Consider the following 20,376-nt stretch of genomic DNA (forward strand, 5'->3'; position numbering starts at 1 on the left):
GCAGCAGCTGTGGCAGCCACCTGAAAACCGGGAGAAGTGTGGTAGTCTCAGCTTTTATTTGACAGGGAAGCCGAAGCAAATGATGGGGTGGTTGGGTCTCTGATGGAAGGGGTACTCAGACTACGATAACTTTCAGTTCTTCGTTGCAACTAACAATTTCCCAATCAGCGTGAAGGACTAGGGGCTACCCTGCCAGACCACCCTCGCAAGACCACTCTTAATTATAAATCTAGCGAGCTCCAAAGTAAGCTTACAGGAACATATAGTGTCTGATATTTCATAGAAGCTAAGCGGGGTGTGGCACAATAAAAGCAGTGTTCGATGCTCCTGGAAGTATCAGCATGACCAAATGAGATGGGGTAAATCAGATTTGACACCCAGATTGGAATAAGTGCAATGTTCCCGTCATTGAGGTTAGCGGGTCCATTTCTGAAGTAAATAGGTAGTGTACGTAGCGTCCGCAAAAAAACATATTTATGAATACTTCAGCTACTCTTGGTTGCGTGTCAAACATTGAATGGGTAACCTGTCGGGGGGCGCTCTGGTGTTCCTGTTGTCTTGCGCTCTTAAGTCAGTGTCCGGCACGGACCGGGAATAAGCATCTGATATAAGTACCTGAAAATTCCGGCCCGGCATAGAACGCGATTCCGCTTGCGATGGCGGTCGAGGGTTCAATGTCTGAGAAAACATCGACTCTAACACTACACTCACTAATACGCTCCCATAAGTGCGGCACGGACTCTTCAAGTCACTTAGAAATGTCACAAATCATTACTGAGACGACTGAGACGTCGCTGAGTAGACTGGGACGAGTCTGGTGAAATCGAATGCATGGACACGACCACAAATAAATTTACACTCGTCGCTTGTATCATATCGATACTGCTATAAAGGGGAACGTTTTGAGAAGTCCCACAAAAGTAGACAGGGCAGACCTAGCCAACAGGCTACTAGGTTGCCCGCAGGAGCAGCACCAGGTCACAGGTTTATCTAAGTAGAGCAATGGGCGGCCGTATTCTGGGCCATATGAATGGCGGAGGATGCTGACAAAGCTGAAGGACTCTTGGGAGACGCATACAATAACCAGCTTATCTCAATAAACTCTGCCTCTCTCTCATCAAGCGTGCGCGAAATAATACTCCGATTTTGAATACAACACCGTGTATTCGCCGGGGCGTGAGTGTATTGACCCGTCAACTTCTTGTGCGTAGCATTGTTTATCGCGTACCTTCACAGCAAGGACCGTGGATCGCCCTGCCTTTGCACGAAAAGGCAGATTTGGTGGAAATAAAACCCTCATTTGTTATGGTAGCGTAAAGGGAGAGAATTTGTCAGGCCTAATTTTGAAAATGAAAAATATTAAAAGAAGAATACAATTTTACAAAAAAGAATTTCACAAAAGAAAAATTATGCGTGTTATGCATATCCCCCCAAAACCGCAGAATAAAAAAGAAAATTTTCAAAAGGCGTGGGAAATGCCAATTAAAAACAGGGAAAGCGGCGAATCGTGTATGTGCCCTGCATTTCCACAAATTTGCAGATTTGACGGAAGTAACATCCTTGATTATTATAATAGCTAGCATGAATGGAGATATTTGGTGCGAGAGAATTTTGAAAAACCAAAAAAAAGTGTGGTTTATCTCTCTTTTTTTAGGAATCGGTACAATACGAAAGTGAAATGGCCCTACACCATGAGCAGATGAATGTTTATTCATAAAAAAGGGGTCTATCCCAGCGCCTGTGAAAACATTTGTCTTTACGTTGCACACCACCACACCCCCCCTTAAAACTTAAATAGAAGAAAAGGTCTGTTTCTTGCCTGGTCAACAAATTGCACATGATGTGGGAAGTCAGAAACCGTTGAGGATGTGTTCACAAAGTGCTGGAACGTCATTTTTTTCTGGGTTTTGTTGCAAAGGACTTTAAAGAAACGCCCGCCCGTTTCGGTACAAAGTGACAGTAGTGTACCGTAAGATCTTTTCATGGCTCTAGGCCTGCATGCCATTTGGAGCTGAAGGATGGCTGTACGCCGTGCCAATCCTGAAGCGCTCACTGTGAGCAAGTACTTTGCACAAAAGATAACCATGCTTTACGAGATCCAGAAGTTACAAGACCCTGACAATGAATGGCTGCCACTTTAGGAACAGCCGTGTACTTGTGATATTTATTTTAAGTTTTTCCGTTAGGCTAAGCTTGGCAGAAGCTTTTTAATCTATCCTTGACTTGACGTGTGTTTTTCAAAAACAGTAATGAATAAAAAAACGAGTTCGTAGCACAGTTGGAAGAGTGTTTCACACATCCCGTTGCGTTGAGAATGATCGGGGGCTCACATTCTAGCACCGCCGCGTCAATAAAACATTTTCTGGCGATGTCATGTCTGCGACGGATATGGCGTGGGTGAGGTCTTGCTCCAACCCGGCATAAAACACTTTCCTGGTGAAATAGAAATTTTTGTAAGGAACAGTGATCTGCAAAATTCGAAATATGCACCTTCTACATCTCCCCCCAAAATCGAAAAATAAACGAATGAAGTCTGCAAAAGAACGTTCTAAATACGAATCAAAAATAGAAAAATTGCGAACCATCACTTGCCAGAGATTTAGCAGAATTAACTTATAGTAGCACAAATGGGTATAATTATTCGGACATAATTTTGGAAAAGTAAACTTAAGAAATATAAAAACAAAAATTTTCACAAGCGATTGACGAAATCAAAATTATGCAACCCATACATCTCCCCGAAAAATTAAAGCCCAAGAAAGTCCACAAAAATAACGTTAAAAGTACGAATAAAATATAGCGGAAACAGAAATTCTGCAGTGCGCCCTGCACCTTTGAAAAAAAAAACATAATTACCAAAGTAAAAGCACTTCATCGCTGCAATGATTTAAAGTTACATATTTGACAAAAAAAGCAAATTAAAACTTAAAACGAATAAAACAATTCAATGTCTTTCTCTACGCGCCTCTATTTGGCTGTACAGAACTCACACTCTAGACAAGCTGCTAAGAACTCAATGCATTAGAAAGCCAGCGTGTGAGTTCTTTCAGATTTTTTGTGTATTCCAGACAAAGAAAATTTTCAGTAGAAATTTGTTACAATGTCTCCTAACATTGGTGTCTGCTTTCACAAAAGTGTAGCGAATATCCACTGTTACACACTTTCACGCGTTTGGGGGAAGAAGGTTTTATGAAAAATGTCATGCTATCTGAACTAACGTGTTTCTTGAGACTGTATGCACAGTAAACGTCGTGCATGTTTTATCTTAGATTGTTTGAACAATTCTTAACCAGAAAAAAATCTTTGGGAATAACCCTTGTAGCGTTCAACACAGGCAGGCCACGATAGAGGTGCCGGTGTGGTCAGCAACAAAGCTGTAAACGGGCAGATATCGGGCAGTATATCCACACCAAGATTTACGCGGTAATTGATCACGCTGAAGCAGGAATAGATGCTATTACGGAGTATACATTGCGACATGCCAAGCGCGCACATTTAAGTGTAGTCAGAACTTAACCGTTTCAACTCAGTGAAGGACACCTTCATGGTTGTGGCCCAACTACCACAAAAACTTACCTTTCTTTCTTTTTATCAAGTGGTGACCGATGCGCGTCCGACTTTTGCAAGTACATCAGGTGAGTTATTGAAGGTCGGACGTTTTACAACCACGAAGATATCTTGAATTAGAAAGAAAAAGATCCTTGTAGTACAATATAGACACTGTTGGAAGAGTCGCAATCAAGCGTCGAATATTACAGGCCATCCGTTGTGTTCTGCAATCAGATAACCAATATTGGTTTTTTCTTCGATAAGTAAAACCTTTACCAGGAAGTGGTGCATCACGGAAAAAATAGAGTAGAAGATCACCCCAAAAAGGTTTATCTGGAAGTTGAGAATTCCCAAATAAGCACCAAGCAAAAGAAACGAACGTCGAGATTGGCATAACTCCATAATTTTGCAGCGAACATTCTGCGCTGGAAATATTCTCGCTTTCTTGAGTGTAGTGAGGTGTGTCGAAGTACAAAACGATTTCCACAAAGCACCCGCTTTATAGGAGGGATTGGAAACAACGAAGTATTGTTCTAGACCACGTCGGCACTGTAGTCAAATAATAGCCGAGGGTTACACATCTAAACCTAGTTATTACGAGCGGAGGCAAAAGCCATAAACACAGGGCTCTGCGGAAGTTTGCTTTTGCTTGATAGTTGGTGGCCTCCTATATAGCTAGCTGCTCGGCGTGATTCGATTCATACGTTAGCTTGCCGCAAAGGCGCACGTACAGGCAGCCGAGCCAGCGCGCAATCGAAGGTGAGGCTATGAACCACTCGCCTCAAATCACCTGGCAAAGCACTGCTTTAGTTTGCTTGCATCAAGTATTCATGTTGTTTTCTTTACGGTAAATTCACTAAGCGCTCTGTTTTCATATACCACTCGTAAAACCCTCACGTAGTAACTTGCTTTGCGTGCGCGGAACCCCTTGCACAGACACCCTAGTCACCGCTGAGAGATAACCCTCTTTGCCGAAGCAATGTGCAAGCGAAACGATAAAAATTCGCAGCTTGCGCACAGGCGGCTGAACGTCATTGCGACGCAATGAATTGTATTGGATTGAAATAAGCTTATTTTGCCGGTGAGGTGTACAATAGTACCATGTTGCGGATGCTAAGGGTGACGTAAAGGCCCCTTCGATGGAACCAGCGCGAATTAGACGAAGACAAGGGACGGCACAAAAGGGCGGTAACTGGCCCAACCACTAAAGTTTAATATCAAGAAGGTGGCATACAAACACTGAACATAAGATACTGTTCTTAAGACACTGAACATAAGACACTGAACATAAGAACATACAGCACTGGGCATCATATAAAAAAAGGTAGACAAAAATTACACCATCTTCCCGAAGGGGAACCTTGAGTAGTATGCGAAGCAGGCATGGGGTCGATTCAAGTGCCGATTAGTTTTCAGTTGGTCGTTTCCGCGAGGTTGAGGTACGTAGCTACCGTTATACTATTTACCGTTTGGTTTTAGTGGTAACTACCATACGTTTCACTTCTCGTGATTACGAAATGGGAAATTGCGTTTCCGTGACGTTGAGGTACGTAGCTACCTTTGTATTTACGGCTTCGTTTTCTTGGTAACTACACACACTTTTCACTTACTGTAACTACGAAATGGGATATTTCGTTGACCCCATGGCTGTTTGGCATACTACTGAGGGTTCCCCTACGGGAAGGTGGTGTAATTTTATTGGACGGGGGCTTATTAGAGTGGAGAGGTAATAAAGAGAGAGAGAGAAAGAGATACGTTATTCGTGGTATGAGTTTGTCTTTACTTAAGCAGTATCGTCATCATGTTCAACATAGGTAACGTTGAGCTGTGGTTTGAGTTCCGCTTTGATTTTGACCGCCTTGTGTTGTGTGAAGTGTAAAGTCAAGGACTGTTGTAGTGGATGAACCCTAAAGTTTCAGAATATGAGGTCGATGCACGTTCCCCGGATGATTGCGGGCTGCTTGTATTAATGGCCCGCCGAAACTCGCCGATGCACGCCGCTGCCGACAACGATGCAACGTCGAAGGTGCATGAAGCGTGCTCGTATCGTGCCGGCCCAGGAAGAAACCGGCAACACTTTCGCTCCAGGAGCCGTAGAAGGGGCCGGGCGTTCAGCAAGCCGAGCATGCGGAGTGGGGGTGTGGATGGCGCAACAACGACAACGTCAAGGGAGGGACATAGCCCCGACCTGGAGATACTTCGCATCTAAAAAGCGCAAGGGATGAAAGTGCACAAAACAGCTCACAATCAAGGACCACGTATACAGGAAATCTTCTTGGGATCGACAAACACACTCGCCTGACTAACGTACGCGCCTAGATAAAATGGCACAGAAATTCGGCTAACAGCCACTCCACTTATATCACGGTGATGAAAGGTGGCATCAAGGGTGCCCCTTTCAACTAAAACTCGTGCTCTCATCATCATGAAAATCATGACCACCATGAGCCTACTCCGGTCCACTGCAAGACAAAGGAGTCTCCCACTGAGCTCTAACCCCTCCTGTACTGCACAGCTCGAGTCCACAGTTTGCCCCCCAATTCCCCCATTTCATCCCTCCAGCAGGTTAATGTCCTTCCTCTTTTTCGACACCCATTTTATGGTATTCACTCTGTTACCATAATTGTCCACCGCTTGTGGGCTCGTCTCACACCATGGCTAGCCCGAGTCTATTTCTGTTCCGTTATTTGAACTATGATATACGTTCTAGATTGTCTTTAATCCATGTAGCTGGTTTCCTGTTCCTCACTGCTATTTCGTGCCATGGCCCGTTGTGCCGATAATTCGTGCCATGGCCCGTTGTGCCGACCTATATTTGCTTTCTAGTTGTTTGGAAAATTCCAAGTATCAACTCTGTATGTCATCCCCGGCAGTATGCACAAGTTGAAGATTTTTCTTTTGAGGGCAGAGGTACATCACTTTTCATTATTTGGGAGGGCTTGCCCAGTGCTTCGCAACCCATGCACATTTTGCGCCTGATTTATCTATCGTGTTTGGGGCCAACACTAACCATTTGTCCGAGGTAGTTATATTCTTTTACTTCTTCAGGCGTTTATTTTCCTAAGCTTATTATGACGTTATTGGCATGCTCATTGCTCATTTATTTAGATTAATGTCTATTCATGTTAACAGGAAGCTGTTTAGCATATTATGTGTTTGCACGACCGCCGTTAAAAATACCGAGAAATCGGAGAGGGCACGCAGCCCAGCGTGGGCATCGCGGCGAGCGCCCGGCCGTTAACAAATCCAAGAAAATGCCTAGCGCTCGTGCGTGCGTGCCTCGCAATGACAGTCCAGCAACTCCTGCGCGCGTTTATCAAGCCAAACATACCCACCTAGCCAGATTGGCTACAATTGCGTCGGCCATCCGGCAGATAAAAATCGGCTCCAATCCACGATGTGAAGGTTGTTGGAAAGCGAAGCTGTAAACGACATCACAACAATTGCCCATGCGACGTCACTTGAATTCGGACTCGTGGCTCTACAAAGAGTGACACCAGTGATTCTGCCAGCCATTACCTGGGATTCACTCCCAAAAGTGCCAGAGCCCTCCCCAGCCACTGAATCAAAAACAACCGAAATGGTATTCCCCAATTTAGAAAACTAAGTCCCATCCGTGGTAATCAGTGCGCAAAAGGTAGCGTTTCTCTAGCGGCCAGATCTCTATGTGGTCTCTACATTTTGTTTTCCCGCCCTGCAAACCAATCCTGAACGTATCTTTGCCGTACGACCACTTAATTTCGTCGGGTTCTGGTTACCCAGGTGTTGCCACCGATCAGGTTTATCAAGCCGTGCGAAAGAAGCGCACAATGGACTCGAAGCTGCACCAAAACAGGCCCCAAACAACTGTCGCTAAAGCAGATGACAAAGCCGTACCGCGACGCGCCCGCCGGTTACACAGGCACCTCCGCGTTGGGAAGGCCTGGTTAATTCTCTGTGCTATCTACAGTGTGCTGCATGAGTTAAACCCTCACCTGCCCTCCCCCCATCGCCATCGCCTCCGCCGAGTTGAGAGTTTCTTGTCCCGCACGCCGTGAAAGAACCGTTGGCGGGTAGAGATTAAAAGTGTTGCTCTTAAACCAACAAAATGCCGAGAGAGCTCGTGTGTGCGCGCCTGGCGGCGGCCGCCCAGCATCCGCGGCGTACGTTTGTCAAGCCAAGAATACCCACTAAGAGAGAGTGGCCAAGACTGGTAAAAAACTCCAGCGTTCGCTGTAATCGTGGAAACACTTGCTCAGCAAGAGAAAGACTCCAGCGTTCGCCACAATCGTGGCAACAATTGCTAGGAACGAGAAAGCCATGCCACAGCGTTAGCCCCTCAAAGGTGATGCCCAATAATTATCACTTCAAAAAATTGCAAGACCATCACACGCATAGAAACAGTAATGGAGTAAAGGTCGTTGCAGCAGTGAAGTAGAAGCAAATCGGCTGCAAAAGGGACTTAAACCTTCGTGATAGTCGTTAATGTAGATTGTGTACGGCTTCGCTACCTTCGAGGCTCACGCACTAGTGTGAGCTTCCTTCATCTTTTTCAGTCCCATGATCGTGCTTTCTAAGTGCAGTCCCTCAAGCATTGCTTGCACGTGTTCGGCTGTTTCACTCATCTAGACTAGGTCGTCCGCAAAATATAAATGGCTATATATATAAAACCCTTACTATAAACTCTTACTATATAAAACCCGTACTATATAAAAGCCTTGTTAGATCTAAATTAGAGTATGCATAATCGATTTGGGACCCTCATATGGTGGTGTTGTCTTCATCCTTGGAAGCCATTCAAAACCGGGCTACTCGATTCATTGTCACAAACTACTCGCGAACCGCTAGCGTCACGTCAATTAAATCACTTAAACTCAGTGATTTTGCTCCTACAAGGAAAATTGCGCGCTTGTGCCTCTTTCATAAGATTTACTTTACTGACCCCATTCTAAAACAGGCTCTCATTTCTGCTCCATCCTACAACTCTGCACGAAACGATCACAGGTTCAAGGTAGGGGTTTCTCAGTGTCGCCCAAACCCTTACTGTCACTCGTTCATTCCCAAGACCTGCGACGACTGGAACCACCTCCCCGCCTCCATCGCCAGCATTCCGCATCCTACATCATTCAAAACGGCCGTAACTAATATTGTATGAAATGTAACCACTCCTCTCTGTAACGCCTTCGGGCTTTGAGAGTATTTTAATAAATAAATACATGAATCAATAAATAAATAAAGTATTCGTTTATCCTTAGCCCTACACTTTCCCAGTAAAGCTTTTTAAATACTCCCTCCAGACATGCTGTGAATAGTTTTGGCGAGATGGTATCTCCCTGTCTAACTCCCTTAGGATCGGAAATTTATCGCTCTGCTTGTGGAGGGTTACCCTGCCCGTGCCTTCCTTATAGAGGTCTCCTAAAACTATGCAAGTTTCCCCAATTCCCTGATCGTTTAGTACTTCTAGCACGGCTGCGATGAGTACTGACTCAAACGCTTTCTTTTAATCTATAAACGCCATGTAAAAGGGTTTAGTGCACACTGCGGATTTTTGTATCACTTCATTGACAACATGGATGTGATCCATGATTGAGTACCATTAACTAAACTCAGCTTCCTCTCTGGGTTGTTTGGAATGCAGGGTGTCTTCTATGCGGCGAAATACAACTTTGGTAACCAGCTCGTAAACAACTGGGAGCAGGCTGAGAGGATTGTAATTCTTGCGGTCCTTGGAATTTGCCTTCTTATGAATCAGAAAACGGAAATAGTTTTTCACGGCTATTGACCCTTCTTGGGTCTTGAAGCATTCCGAGAATAGTTAAGCAAGCTTTTCCAGTATAATATCTGTTTAGGTTGTGGCCACCTGCAGCCTTTCTTAATTTCGTGTTTTTGAGAGCGATTCCAACTTCGTCTTTAGTTACTAGTGTGACATCGCAAGTTGATCTCGAACTATCAGTAGTTGTCTCTTGTCTAACGTCACCGCAATACAGTCTTCTGTGGAATAGTACTGCTTTCTTGTTATCTCTTTCACGTTGTGCCTAATCGACCCTAAGTGCGTTGTTCCTGTTCGACCCTAAGTAATTACACCCTACCCTTGCTGATGGCTATCTTTCTCTTAGTTGCTTTCAAGCTTCCCCGTATTCGTAGTGGTTCTCGATGACTTCCATCTTATATGCACGAATGTAGTTTGTTCTACTTCCATTATTCACGTTCGACGCCTCTGGTAATTCCATTTGATCTACCGTACTTTACACTTTCATGTTCTTACGTTTGGCAATTCGTTCTTTCAGTTTCTTCGTTAGAGTTCCATTTTGTTTCCTACTTGTTGCTTCTCCAACAGGTTTTACTGTTTCACTGCGAGCCGATGTTGAGTTGCCATTTTGCCTGTCTACACTGACCTCGTTCTGCTCGTTTTGAAGCGGAAATTTGTTTTGAATAGTTATTTTAAACTCATGCTATCTGGCTGTGACTGTCTCTACCCGAGGATTCCTTGTTTTCACGAGTTTCCTTCGTTGTCGTGTGAGATGCAGTCTTAGCTTGCGTCTAACCACCCTGTGATCACCGCCCCGAATCTTACTTAGAACCTCTACGTCTTGCACAATACCTGCGTTCGTTTTTTGTTCTACCATCGAGAGGTTTCCATGTCCATTTCCTATTCTTTCGCTTGAAGGAGAATGTTTTCATCAACCATAGCTGATTACTCCCTGCAAATCCCACCAGTGTTTCTCCTACGCCGTTGCGATTGCGTATACCGATGTTTCCTACTGACCTTTCTACCATTTGCTTCTCACCGCCCTTTGCGCTAAAGTCCCCCCTTACAATCGCAAACCGTGTTTTTGCCTTCTTCATTACTGATTAGATGTCCGCGTAGAAACTGTCCGCGGTTTCATCATCACAGCTTATTGTTGGTGCATATACCTTTACTATCTTTCTTCTGCATCGCTTGTTTACCTTCATCACAACAGCCGCGACTCTCTCGGTAATGTAAAACTCCCTCCGACGTATCTGCTGTTTCTCTGTGGTTTAAAAATCCCAGCAGGTGTCCTTGCCTCTTGTCCACTGTAGCAGAATACAACCGGTGGTGAGTTTCATGAAGCCTTCTCCTGTCCTGCTAACTTCGCTTAACCCTATAAAATCCCACTTATGTTCGAGAGCTCATCTAGTAGTACTGCTAAGCTTCCCTCACAAGGCAAGGTGCGTGCGTTCAACGTTACCAGGGTCAGGTTCTAGGCTGTCTGCCCCCAGGGACTCCTAGCACCCTCTGCTGTACCGCTGTTACGACCACCACCGTGGAAAGGTGATCTACACTCCTGGGGACTGAGGGCCAAGAATTGAGTTATTTAGTCAAGGGAGGTAGCGACCAGCTACTATATCTGGGTGGCCAGATCCTTCTCCGGTGAGGGAGTGCTGTTTGTGTCCCCGAGAGCCTTACTAGCAACGTTGTAGCCTCTTAGGTATACGGGATTATGGTTAGTTCCGGAGCAGGCCCCACTCTATACCTGTATGGGTAGGGCAACTAGAGTCATACTAGGTAGAGCTAGAGAGAGAGAAAGCGAGAGACAAAACGACAGAGAGAGAATATCCCCCGGACAACGTCGCCATGCACATGGGCGGCGAGACCAAGCCAGCGTCTGTGGAATTGTTATTTAGGGCCCAACCATTTGGCGCCCCTTGCTTGGGTCAGCCAAATGCGGGGCCGATTTCCGCGTAACCGAGTGAGCGAACGAGCCACTCCAGGAGACAGAAGATGGATAGGAGTGTCTTGCCTCTGTGTCAGGGGAAGGCTGGAAAGCGCGCTAAGGCGTCATCTGCCAGCGCGTCGCCATGGCTCAGTATGTCTAACGTCCTCCCCTTTTGTACCAGACGCTGCCCGCCGTTAATGGCTCATCCGAACCACGTGAGATTTGCGCGGGAGGTTCAAACACAATTTGCAACAACCTTCTCGGGGGTATCGCAGTGATGTCAGATAACGCCAGAGTAGCGCGCGGCGCCGTGTGTTCACTGATGACGGGATAACATCATTAGACCCAGAAGATATGCGCTTGGCCTAGAGCTGTAAGACTGCTGTTCAGGCAGCGCGCACATTTCTCATTCGGGAGTATAGCAATGGTCAATGCAGTTCGCGCTTAGCACAAATTTTGCAAGAGGGAGGATAGTATTCGTCATGTGACTTTTTACTGAGAAGCAGTATATGTATACCCCTCTCTCCAGGTTTTATTCCTGTGAAGCTGCTTTACTCAGCGCAGCCCAGGGGCTCCACCTCGCCCCCGCCGGCCCCCCTTTTACTGCTGTTATTCCCATCGCCACCACCGACGCCTCTCTCACAAGTTGCACAATTGGCTGACAATGATGGCAGCACCGTTATAATATGATTTGGGAGAATCAAGCGCGAACGAGGGTAAAAAACGACTGAAAACCTCCGCAACCAAAAATATAGCCGCTGCCGTTGCCGCCTCAAATTCCACCTCGTCGAGTTGCTGCGTTGAGCTACTTGGCCGGTTGGAACGCCGGCGTAAACCAGTATTTCTTGTTTAGCTTGAAAGGCTTTCCGAGCGACATTTACGCCTAGGTATTTCACGCGTAAATATGCACCCATCACCGGTTGCTGGTTTCTGCATGCACCGGGTGGGGGTGTAAAGAGAGAGGACGTGCATGCACAGCTGGGCTTTATGTCGCTACCGGTAATGCCCGTTGTGCTTGTGCGAGATTGAAACGTGGAAGTCCATGGCTCAATGCGCCCTGACAGCTGTCCTCTATAATAGAATGGTTTGGTTCTGGGTGGGTGCGTTACACCGGCAGCATGGTGACTACGATGTTTGTCCGCTGGAATAAAGCTCGAGGACTTCGAAGTTTTAAATTGCTATGGGACGGAGGCATGTCGTTCACTTCAAGGAAGAAGACCGTGAATTGAGAACTCTCGGCCCGAACAGGAGCGGGAATGGGCGCAAAAACAACAAAAAGCCGCTGCCGCCTCAGTTTCCGCTTTGATTTCCAGCTCGTCGAATATCTGCGAATTGTACCTGGATGAAGAGCAACTCATTGGTTTGCACAGCCGACGTGAGCAAATGTCACTTTTTCAGCTTAAATTGCAAGCAGAGCGACATTTTCGATGGTGTCCTCAACTGCTAAGCACGCGCACATAAACGGTTTGCGTGCATATTTTGGGAGTGGAAGGAGGCGGTGGCGTGCACGCGCAGCTATAGGTGTCTGGCTCTCATTGATAACATGTCCGTTGTGTTCGCGTGAGGTTTTAACGAAGACGTCCAACGGCCCACTGCGATCTGTTCGTTGTAGAGAGCTCCAAATAGAGAGCTCCGTGTTTGTCCGCTGGAATAAAGATCGGGTCCTTCCTAGTTTCATGCTGCTAATTGGCTAGAAAGTATGCTGAATCGCAAATCACAAGGAAACGTGTTTTGTTTCGTTCATTCCGTGGACTGCATCCAGCTTCGCAGGTCATCGTTCTTCACAATTGAATGGTACTAATTTTTTTGTGTGCGCAGTGCCCAGGGCGCAAGCGGAGACATTGGCTTACCCAACAGAGATCCACTGATGGCTGCTAGTATAAAAAATGACTCGCTGCTATGGAATAGAGTACGTAACAAACAATTCAGAGGCATCCCATGCACGACGTCGCCGCCGACACGGGTTGTGAGACTGCGTCCGCGTTTGCTCGATTATCTTGTTAAGCCAGTTGTAAAGGCTAGATATTTCAAATAAAATATGCATGTTGCCTTCTTGGTGTACCTAGGTCACACCTATGGTCCCAGAAAAAAACGACAGCTATTCAATGGCAGTAATAACGCAGAACGCACTCACAGAGACGCAGGGTAACATTAGGCACAGCATGAACGAGATAATAGAGGTAGCAGAACGATTCTACACCAGGATGTATGCAAGCGACTTTAGAACAGGGGAAATTATTGAGCGTATGAGCTTTACTTGCGATGTCCCACTTGTAACTAAAGCGTAGGTGGAAAGAGCTCTCAAGGGCATCAACAAAGGAAAAGCTGCAGCTGACGACGGCAAAACGTCGGATCGTTTCACGGAGGCGAAGATCTCGTACTAGAAAGGCTTGCTTCGGTTTGTGCTAAACCGAGTGATTGCGGACTGAAAATGTACCGATATCTTGGATTAATGCCAACATTATTTATTTGAGTCGTAAAAACAGATATATCAATCACCTTATCAATTACAGACCCATCTACCTACTCTCAGTGTCTTACGATCTTTTTACATAGGTTGTAGTAAGCCTCAAAGGTGACAGCCTGGATTTCCAGCAACAGTGAGAGCAGGCAGGGTTTAAGAAATGAGGGAAGGGTACTTAACCATAAATCACATTCATGTCGTCATCGCTGTTAGATAAAATACTTAGTTAGTTTACACGTTTTTAATTCCTGCAGAACTCTGTTAGATTTTTCATGCATGTGTCTTGCACAAGGTGGTAATAGAGATCTGATTTTTTTTGCCGAGTGTTCCATTGTACTAATAAAACGTGCAGATATAATGGTAACAAGTATGAAATAGCATTTCCAGATATTACACTATCGCACATGATAATCCTCACAAACGAGTCAGAAATGCTCTCAAAAAGCCGGTAACGCACGTCAGATTATAAATCCCATTATTGCAAAACAATTCATCAAGTTGTCACCGCATATCCAGCGACAGGAGTGTACAGTGTAGCAGATAAACATTATAGGAACGAACTATTGTGTTATCAAAATTGCTGAAAAGCACAAAACAACCAGCTGTACCAAAAGAATAAAATGGATCCATGTTCCCAATGGGTGTGAGATAAACAGCCGACCAAATAAGCTTTCTGTGTTGACGTGTCAAATCTTCAAACTTCGATGTGATGGTTGAAAGTTTTGATAGCCTGCTGCATGACAGTTCAACGGATCTTATTCAATACAATCTGCCACACGCCGCTCCGGCCTCGCAATGATCTATTGAGAAATAAACTACTCAAGCCAGGAAGATGGAACACTTCATCAAGACACGTGCGCCAATTTTAGTTAAGCATTAACACTTTGAATCAAAATAAAACCCATTCAGAAAAATGCTAAATGCGTAGTGTTTGTTACCTGGGCAATTTTTATTGCAGTGGAAGAAAGAAAGATGGCGACCATCGCTAAGATATTTTTATTGGCAGGCGAATAAATCGGGGAAAAAGCTCGCCTAAGCAAAGAGATTACCGTATTTGAGGGGGGTGGAGCAGAAATGGTAGTGGTCAAGGGCATTTTTCTCAGGTGTGCTGCGCAAACCAATGCAATGTCTCTTGAAGATAGTTTTTGATCTCACCACCTTGCGGCCAAAGGCCAGTTAAGCTCTCTTTTTTTTAGTTGTAATTTCCAGCAGTTTCTTCATTTTTGTGCCGAGGTGTTCATTAAAAAACACTGGTTGCTTCGAGGTGAATCCTATACGTTACGTGATACACCTCATTTTCCGTGCCTTCTGAATGACAGCATTGCGCTTTGCTTTTTATTGAAAGGTTACGACAAATATCGGGTGTGCCGCATCATTGCGTATGGAAACACGGTGGCAGATTTCGACATACTGCTAGGTTATAGGTGGTCCGATCGCCTATTCAACCTTGCCCAGCACTTCCATCAAACGTTTCTTTTCTATCTCGGGGATTCCCTTCATTTGCAGGTTTATCTTGTGCGAATATCCCGGACAGTGATGCGCAACGAATATCCCTGCACCGTCGGCTTTAAAGCTGTGAGCTGGAGTGGCAAGTCTTTGCTCGAAGAACTAAGACTGCCATTTTCTTTTAGCAGCAGAGCTGTTTAGGTGGACACAAGTTTGTCCGTCGTAGGCAGAAAACCTCGAAGCCTTAAAAATAAACTGTGGTTAAGGAGGTCCCGGGAACCGAACCCGGGCCCTTTATGCCGTAAAACCGGCAATCCCACCACTGGGCCACCAAAAACGCCAGAGGGAACTAGATAGCAGCGGTGGGGAACAATAACATGTGCCGCCAATAAAAAAACACTTCCCATGGTCCCGATCGAGCCTAGGTTCCTCGCTTTATGAAACCCGCGTCTATCCGATTCAGCTAATATTGAATTCCGGACGCACAGTTTTTCTTTCGCGTTCGTAACGAGGGCATTGGCTTCGGAGTCCGCAGCGCATTGTTGCACGTGGAAACACGGTCTAGTTTGGGAGAGGTGTGAAGACTACCAACAAATCAGTCCAGGCCTGACAGTTATGCAAAACTTTTAGCGGCAAGTTGAGAAATAATTGTGAGGTGATAATACACGGATTGCAAAATGTCGACTTTACTAAACAACTGGAAAGCAAACTTAGGCCTGCTAAACGGGCCTTGCAAGGATTAATGATCGCAGTAATACTTTCAGATATAAAATTATTTTTCTTTCTGAGACAACAAACAAGAGGAGAAGATATCAGCGTTCTATTATAGAAAAAAATGGAATCTGGATGGCCACGTAACAATCGGGTAAATGACAACCGGTGGACTAACAGAGTGACAGACACCGAGAGACGGGTCTACAAAAACCGGAAAGCCCGTTACTCGATGGAAGGACGAAAGAAGGAAATTCGTAGGCAGAGAATGGGCTCGAGTGGCGTGGGCAAGGAGCGGTTGGAGTTCCATGGGAGAGGTCTTCGCCCTGCAGCGGACCTTGTTGGTTGCGGCTGCTGATGAAGCAACAGCCAGGTCTCCGACGAAGGGAGAGGGGCCGGGAGCTCTGCTCTATCTTGAACCTTGCCCCACGCGCCGTTTTTTATCTCTCTGCACTCTTTTTAATAATATCGTATTCTGTGCTGATAAATTCTACGCGTCCCTCCAGATCTGTGATTTCTTCTAGGCATTGAAGTTTGAGTTTAGCAAGTTAGTACTCATTTTCACAGCTACCTACGGAACAGAGGACGGTGCACAAAAGTAGACAATATTTACGCAGCATCGGCAGCAATGAAAAGGATTGGGAGAGAAAAAAACATATAACATCAAACCTGCACAGTAGACAGACGGAGAATAACCGTCCACTTCTTCCGCTCCCCCCGATAGCAATACTGCGACGATGATGGTGCTGTCCTTTCTATTGGCGCCAGAAGTGAGCCAAGCACCAGAGGATTTTCAGAGAACGGTCGCAGCAGCCGGAGCACGCCAACAGGGCTGCGGTGGGGCTTTCGGGATCGTTGGAAGTGGCAAGAGACTTTCAACCTGCAGGGTAGATAGGCAGACAATAAGCATGCGCCCCTTTCGCTGCTCCAACGGCCAACCTGCTTTGCGTACAACTTTCCGTTAAACGCCCATGCATAATTGCACTAAAGCTCATGCTTTTGTTTGACTGGTATTGCGAGTAATTGCTTTTGAGTGCGACATCGATGTTCGTGTACGTACACAGGTGAGGAAATTTTTAGGCCAAGTTTATTGTTGGTCAGTCACATCATTTTATTCTTCAAGAAAGTGTCAGAACGTGCTTGCAATAAAAACTGCGGGATTATATTAGGGTTGTATGCACGTTTTGTGCACGCGTTCGAAACCTTGATATCGGATTCAGTGACTGGTCTGTTAACAGCCTTCCCAATGCTAAAGATTATTTGCGTGAGATTTTTACCTTGAACTTTGAGGAAAGTTTTAAATTTCAGAGTTGTTACCGCAATACTGTTCCGAAAGAAGTAGGAGTTGGTAATCTTATTATGTTGAACTTTCGAGGGATGCAAGATTTGCAAGAGTAGTTTCGTTGTCGGTTAAAAAGTTACCATTGCTTTCTGTTTCGAGGCTGATGTACTTGTGTGAGCAAACCCAAGGGTGGTCGTCTTCTGATTTCCTTCTGTTCGTTTTTCACCTCCCTAATTTCTTTTAGCAGCAGCCTTTCCAAAGAGTCACGAGAAGCCTTCAGCTCAAGTGGGAATTCTTACTTCAGTTTTGCTATCGCAGCCTTCATCTCATACAGGAGGTTTGATATGGGTTTCGCTATTTTAGAATATACAGAAAGTCAGGTATGAAACAAGAACCTGCATACATTCAGGGCAATACAAAATGGCTTCGTCCGTCCGCGAATGAATCATAGAGTATAAAATTTGTTCCCTGTGTATTAGAACCTGCTAACAGAAGAATTGATTTCCTATCACCTGTTCACACTTCAGGTGAAGAGCGAGCAGAATAATTGTATAGAATTCAACATTCCGGAGATTTCTGCATTTACCTGCAGAAATCCCTGCGTGTGCTGGATAAGCAGTACAGTCATGAACAGATTGCATTTCGAGAATGATTAAATGTTACACTCGCAATACACACCAAATTATTTTTATGTAGGTTGTAGGATACAGACATCCGTATTGATTACTCCCAACTTTACTGATCGTAACAACATTCAGGACCTTTATTTCGGTAAGCGATGGAAGATAGAAAAAGTAACATTTTCATGGAAGACTGGCAGTGCGGGAAAACCCTGTTGCGCCGACTATAAGATAACACCAATGCGAAGGAATTGCGTATAAGAATTACTCGCAATATTGGTGTCTCGGTATTGCGGAGAGCCTTTAATGTGAATTATTCCTTGGCTTAGTACTGTCGCTCTGTAGTATCTCAGAGGCATCCGCGCGCAAGTATTCATGCACCTCCCAGTAAAAAGATGCGTTTTTGGAAATGCCGTGCGAAGGAGAGCCGTACTAGCAGGGTGAAGTGTAGGAGTGGAACTCTATCCAAGAACAGGGGCTGTTGCCCGCATTTATGGCATAAACCGGATGTACTGCACGGGATTTCCATTTTGATGTTTAGGAATATATCATGACTATTATGCTGATTGCAATAAATACGGCTTTGTTTTCCGGCTACCCCTGTGTGGCGTTGCGTAGTAGCCTTAGTTGTAATGCTGGCGGACTTCAACCTTGCCTTAAAAAAACTTTACTTTTAGCGTACTTCTAATGCAGTTATGGGTTGCTTCGGATGTCTTCTGGCTTCACTGGTTTTTAGAGATCGATATTCTAATCTTGTTACGACCATCAGATGCTTTCTAATTCACTCTTATGTTTTGTTTAAAGGCTGCGGCTTCCCGATGCTGGATGCCGTCCTCCCTAATGACAGCACCAATACATTTCAACTCTATTGCAATTGTCGTCATGGTTTCAGGCTTCATCAACCAGTATACTTTCTTTAGTATCATCAAAGAATTCCTCCCTGCTTACCTCCCGCTACGAAATTCTGTAGCGTTGTAAGGATCTACAGTAATCCCTCGAGAACTGGAACTCGGATATCTCGAAATACAGGTTAAGTCGAAACCTTGTTTTGCCTTGCATTGATCTCCCGTATATGCAATGTATTTTCTTGCTTTATCTCAAAACGATTTTTCGGGGACCGGGGATGTCTCGAAATTTTGACAGAGAAGACAAAAAAACAAAGTCCTTCCCAGGAAGCTGAGCAGGCCTCCATTCTGACTCTTAGTTTGCACTACACGCCGAACGTGGTCGTGAACAAAAATTTACCCTGTACGAGGCGGATGGTCTCGTCATCGGAATGCTGTCCGACACCGACATCGTTGAAGGGAGCTGTGGAAAATGTAGCAATCATCAGGATAAAGAGGAGCCTCGAGAGGTGCCTGCAACAACTGAAACAACAAATATACTGCACCTGCTTCGCAAAAAGGTAGGATGTATTGGTGGCGACCACCGGGTGGTGCGATGCATTGATCAGCTAGAGAGCGCTTTTCTGGTACCAGATGCTAACGCAAAACGGCCCAGCATCACGCAGTTCTTCCGAAATTTTCAGCGTGTTTTACGACTTCGTCCTGCAAAAATCATAGAAAGTTATCTGTTGTAGGAGCAAGACTCAGACTTACAGGTTTCTGAACTCCAGCATAGTTCCCCTACACCCACCAAGTACATGAATGGTCGCCGCGATCCGGAGTTCAACGGCAACTGGAGGCTATTTCACTCGACACTTGGCAAAGGCGACAAGCACAAGCTGCCCTGACACGCATAAGTGCGCACGCGAACTGCATAGCCGAGATGGAATAGTAGTGGCCGGCGTAAGAAATATCAAATAGTGTCGTGATCTTTCCACTACAATAAGGCAAGACCAAACAAGAAACAATGTAACATTAACCAAGAAATTCAAGTCTAAACAATCGAAAATGAGAACTCAAAGAAGAGGCCCAAACAAAGAAAAAAAACTAAAAGTCACATTCGAGGATCCACGCCTGAGGACCGACTTTGTGAAGCGCTGCATGGTTATTATAGGCTGCCTCTAAAACATGTAGGTAGCCTGAGTCCTTCTCGTCTTGCGTACTCCTTTTACCGAGGTCTTGTGGTAACAAATCCTCCGCAGAGAGAGCGCTCCTAGTTAGACGGCCTATGTAGGAGCGCATTGCTACAAAAAATCGCCGTATAGGTCAGGGATTTCTAAATACTGACAAGGCATTAAGTCGGGATTGAATGTGAAACACAAGGATTGAGATTCCAGTTACCGCATGTTAATGCGTGTAAATCATTATTGACCTGCATGCGAGTTGTAAAGGTATGCACAATCTTCGGGTTAAAACAATAACTTAAGCGGTATTATCCCTCTACCATTCGAATGCGCGAACTTACCTATGCGCTTTGCTTGTTTTCACGTGGTTGTACCTTACCTTTAAATCATGGAGAAGTTAAAAACTTGCGCAACCCCTGCGTTAGGTATTCTTGTAAAATGCAAGCGCTGACCATGGAAAGGTAAGCCTAACAGACCTTGTATAAAGGAAATAGGGCTCCTCCCGCTCGAAAACTTACTCGAGAGTTTCAGATACAGTGTACCGACTGTGGCCTCTAGCATATACGTAAATGCTCATGTCTAGAAGCTGCATTCTGATTTTGGTGTCTCTTTTGGTTGCGCCATAAAGTTAGCATATG

The sequence above is a fragment of the Haemaphysalis longicornis genome, unplaced genomic scaffold (assembly GCF_048455015.1).
Source record: "Haemaphysalis longicornis isolate Haplotype H1 unplaced genomic scaffold, Haemaphysalis longicornis Haplotype H1 scaffold_2, whole genome shotgun sequence".
Lineage (NCBI taxonomy): Eukaryota > Metazoa > Arthropoda > Arachnida > Ixodida > Ixodidae > Haemaphysalis > Haemaphysalis longicornis.